General features: G+C 34.4%; 1 non-coding gene across 1 annotated transcript; it reads left to right on the forward strand.

Moving 5' to 3' along the window:
- The first annotated feature begins 480 nt into the window (after positions 1 to 480).
- Positions 481 to 588, forward strand: LOC112787814 (small nucleolar RNA R71). Its single transcript, XR_003195204.1, has one exon. It is a non-coding gene; the product is annotated as a small nucleolar RNA R71 (small nucleolar RNA).
- The last annotated feature ends 4685 nt before the right edge of the window (positions 589 to 5273 follow it).

Consider the following 5273-nt stretch of genomic DNA (forward strand, 5'->3'; position numbering starts at 1 on the left):
ATTATTAAAGCCTTGTTGAGGCTTTTGATACTTCCATGAGAAATTTGGATGATTTCTCCATGATGAGTTATAGGTGTTTCCATAAGGTTCACCTAAGTAATTCACCTCTGCTATTGCAGGGTTTTCAGGATCATAAGCTTCTTCTTCATAAGAAGCCTCTTGAGTACTGTTGGATGCAGCTTGTATTCCATTCAGACTCTGAGAAATCATATTGACTTGCTGAGTCAATATTTTGTTCTGAGCCAATATGGCATTCAGAGTATCAATCTCAAGAACTCCCTTCTTCATAGGCGTCCCATTATTCACAGGATTCCTTTCAGAAGTGTACATGAACTGGTTATTTGCAACCATGTCAATGAGTTCTTGAGCTTCTGCAGGCGTTTTCTTTAGGTGAATGGATCCACCTGCAGAAGTATCCAATGATATCTTTGATAACTCAGATAAACCATCATAGAATATATCCAGGATGGTCCATTCTGAAAGCATGTCAGAAGGACACTTTTTGGTCAGTCCTTTGTATCTCTCCCAGGCTTCATAGAAGGATTCACCATATTTTTGTTTGAAGATTTGAACATCCACTCGAAGCTTGCTCAGCTTTTGAGGAGGAAAGAACTTGGCTAAGAAAGCCGTGACCAGCTTATCCCAAGAGTTCATGCTATCTTTAGGTTGAGAGTCCAACCATATTCTAGCTCTGTCTCTTACAGCAAATGGGAAAAGCATGAGCCTGTAGACTTCAGGATCTACTCCATTAGTCTTAACAGTATCACAGATCTGCAAGAATTCAGTTAAGAACTGAAAAGGATCTTCATATGGAAGTCCATGAAACTTGCAGTTTTGCTGCATCAGAGAAACTAATTGAGGTTTCAGCTCAAAGTTGTTTGCTCCAATGGTAGGAATGGAGATGCTTCTTCCATGTAAATTAGAATTAGGTGTAGTAAAGTCACCAAGCATCCTCCTTGCATTATTATTATTTTCGGCTGCCATCTCCTCTTCCTGTTAGAAAATTTCTGAAAGGTTATCTCTGGATTGTTGTAATTTAGCTTCTGTTAGTTTTCTCTTCAGAGTCCTTTCAGGTTCTGGATCTGCTTCAACAAGAATATTCTTGTCCTTGCTCCTGCTCATATGACAAAGAAGAGGGCACAGAAAAATAATAATAATAATAATATGGATCCTTTATACCACAGTATAGAGGTCCTTGTGTTAGTAGAAGAAAAGAAGAAGATAAAGAATGTGATGTAAAGAAAGAAACACAACTGTGAGGAGGGCAGAGATGTGAGATGAGATGTTAGTGAATGAATAAATAAATAGAAGGAGATGAGAGAGAAGGAATTTTCGAAAATAAATTTTAAAAAAGAGTTAGTGATTTTTGAAAATAGTTTTTTTTTTTTTTGAAAAATGTTAGTAATTTTTCGAAAATTAAGATTTAAAAATTAAAGTAATAGTTAGTTAAAAAGAAATTTTGAAAAAGAAGGAAGGGATTTTCGAAAATGAGAGATAGAGAGTTAGTTAGGTAGTTTTGAAAAAGATAAGAAACAAACAAAAGTTAGTTAGTTAGTTGAAACAAATTTTGAAAAGATAAGAAGTTAGGAAGTTAGAAAAGATATTTTGAAATCAAATTTTTGAAAAAGATAAGATAAGAAGATATTTTGAAAAGATATGATTGAAATTAGTTTTGAAAAAGATTTGATTTTTAAAATCACAATTAATGACTTGATTCATAAGAAATCATAAGATATGATTCTAGAACTTAAAGTTTGAATCTTTCTTAACAACCAAGTAACAAACTTGAAATTTTTGAATCAAAACATTAATTGTTATTGTTATTTTCGAAAATTTGGTACAAAAATAAGAAAAAGATTTTTGAAAAATATTTTTGGAATTTTCGAAAATAACTAAGAAATTTGAAAAAGATTTGATTTTTTTTTTTGAAAAAGATTTTGAAAAAAAGATAAGATTTTCAAATTGAAAATTTGATTTGACTCATAAGAAACAACTTGATTTTAAAAATTTTTGAAAAAGTCAACTCAAATTTTCGAATTTGATGAGAGAAAAAGGGAAAGATATTTTTTTTATTTTTGAATTTTTATGATGCAAGAGAAAAACAAGAAAAATGATGCAATGCATGAGAATTTTAGATCAAAACATGTGATGCATGCAAGAATGCTATGAATGTCAAGATGAACACCAAGAACACTATGAATGTTAAGATGAACACCAAGAACATATTTTTGAAAAGTTTTTAATGCAAGGAAAACATGCAAGACACCAAACTTAGAATTCTTTAATGCTTAGACACTAAGAATTTAAGAATGCATATGAAAAACAAGAAAAGACACAAAACATGCAAATGCAAAGATCAAACAAGAAGACTTACCAAGAACAACTTGAAGATCATGAAGAACACTATGAATGCATGAAAATTTCCGAAAAATGCAAGATGCATATGCTAGTGACACCAAACTTATGATATGACTCAAGACTCAAACAAGAAACAGAAAAATATTTTTGATTTTTATGATTTTCTAAATTTTTTTTGAATTTTTCGAAAATTAATTAAAAAAGGAAAATAAGGATTCCAAAATTTTTAATATGAATTCCAGGAATCTTGCATTCTTAGTCTAAAGCTTCAGTCCAGGAATTAAACATGGCTCACTAGCCAGCCAAGCTTTCAATGAAAGCTCCGGTCCAAAACACTAGACATGGCCAATGGCCAGCCAAGCTTCAGCAAACATAGATACCTCTCATGTATACAACAGCTGATATTTCATCCAACTTCATATACTTATGAGTGGAAGCCTCAGTCCAAAAGAATTTAGACATGGCTTTATAGCCAGCCAGGCTTCACATGCTTCATGAAACACTAGAATTCATTCTTTAAAAATTTTGAATAAAATTTTTTTTTCGGAAACAGGTGAGAAAATTTTGAAATATTTTTGAAAAATTTTTGAAAAGAAAATTACCTAATCTGAGCAACAAGATGAACCGTCAGTTGTCCAAACTCGAACAATCCCCGGCAACGGCGCCAAAAACTTGGTGCGCAGAAATTGTGATTACACTTTTGATTTTGTAAAATTCATCGCTCTTTCTTTCCCTGGTAATGGCGCCAAAAAATATGATGCCAATACCATGGTTCACAACTTCGCACAACTAACCAGCAAGTGCACTGGGTCGTCCAAGTAATACCTTACGTGAGTAAGGGTCGAATCCCACGGAGATTGTTAGTATGAAGCAAGCTATGGTCACTTTGCAAATCTCAGTCAGGTAGGGTTAAATGTGATTGGATTAGATAATTAAAAGGTAAATAATAAAGGATAGAAATACTTATGTAATTCATTGGTGAGAGTTTCAGATAAGCGAATAGAGATGCTTTTGTTCCTCTGAACCTCCGCTTTCCTGCTATCTTCATCCAATCAATCTTACTCATTTCCATGGTTGGCTTTATGTGATACATCACCATTGTCAATGGCTACTTTCGGTCTTCTCTCGGGAAAATGATCCAAATGCCCTATCACGGCACGGCTAATTGTCTGGAGGCATCACCCTTGTCAATGGTTTCATCTTATCCTCTCAGTGAAAATGGTCAACGCACCCTGTCACGGCATGGCTATTCATCTGTCGGTTCTCGATCATGTTGGAATAGGATTTACTATCCTTTTGCGTCTGTCACTACGCCCAGCAATCGCGAGTTTGAAGCTCGTCACAGTCATTCAATTATTGAATCCTACTCGGAATACCACAGACAAGGTTTAGACCTTCCGGATTCTCTTGAATGCCGCCATCATTCTAGCTTACACCACGAAGATTCTGATTAAGAGATCTAAGAGATACTCATTCAATCTAATGTAGAACGGAAGTGGTTGTCAGGCACGCGTTCATAGGGAATGATGATGATTGTCACGTTCATCACATTCAGGTTGAAGTGCGAATGAATATCTTAGAAGCGAAATAAGATGAATTGAATAGAAAACAGTAGTACTTTGCATTAATCTTTGAGGAACAGCAGAGCTTTACACCTTAATCTATGGAGTGTAGAAACTCTACCATTAAAATTACATAAGTGAAAGGTCCAGGCATGGCCGAGATGGCCAGCCCTTCTAATCTAAGAACTAGGCGTCCAAAAGATGTCTAGTACAGTAGTAAAAGGTCCTATTTATAATAAACTAGTCACTAGGGTTTACAGAAATAAGTAATTGATGCATAAATCCACTTCCGGGGCCCACTTGGTGTGTGCTTGGACTGAGCTTGAGTGCTGCATGTGTAGAGGTCCTTCTTGGAGTTGAACGCCAGTATTTGTGCCAGTTTGGGCGTTCAACTCTGGTTTTGGATCCTTTTCTGGCGTTGGACGCCAGAATTGGGCAGAGAGCTGGCGTTGAACGCCAGTTTGCGTCGTCTAAACTTGGCCAAAGTATAGACTATTATACATTGCTGGAAAGCCCTGGATGTCTACTTTCCAACGCAATTGGAAGCGCGCCATTTCGAGTTCTGTAGCTCCAGAAAATCCACTTTGAGTGCAGAAAGGTCAGAATCCAACAGCATCAGCAGTCCTTCTTCAACCTCTGAATCTGATTTCTGCTCAAGTCCCTCAATTTCAGCCAGAAAATACCTGAAATCACAGAAAAATACACAAACTCCTAGTAAAGTCCAGAAATGTGAATTTAACATAAAAACTAATGAAAACATCCCTAAAAGTAACTAGATTCTACTAAAAACATACTAAAAACAATGCCAAAAAGCGTATAAATTATCCGCTCATCACATAACTTCTCTCATTCTCCTAACCAGCATCTTTAAGATTATCTTATACACACACCCCACCATGCTTATCGGACGTAGATCTTTGATTTCCTTAGCACCAGTAAAATTGGGGGCCATCGCCACCCTAGTGACATTCACTACTACATAATTAACTTTTACTAACATGTAAAAAATGTTACCAAATCATATTAAAATGTTAGCTATGTATATTAGTAACATTTTAACAAATGTTAAATATACCCTATGTTACTAAATAATTTTACTAACATTTTTCTAAAGATTTAATAACAATTAATAAAAACATTACAATAGATCTTCTATAGTAATATTATGAGAAATGTTACAATAGGCCTTTCTTAGTAACACTTAAAGAAATGTTACAATAGATATATTTTGTAACATTTAGAAAAATGTTACCATAGATATTTTTTATAACACTTAGAAAAATATTACCATAGATATTTTTTGTAACACTTCAAAAATGTTACCATAGATATTTTTTGTAACACTTAAAAAAT

This window comes from Arachis hypogaea, chromosome 20, assembly GCF_003086295.3.
Source record: "Arachis hypogaea cultivar Tifrunner chromosome 20, arahy.Tifrunner.gnm2.J5K5, whole genome shotgun sequence".
NCBI lineage: Eukaryota > Viridiplantae > Streptophyta > Magnoliopsida > Fabales > Fabaceae > Arachis > Arachis hypogaea.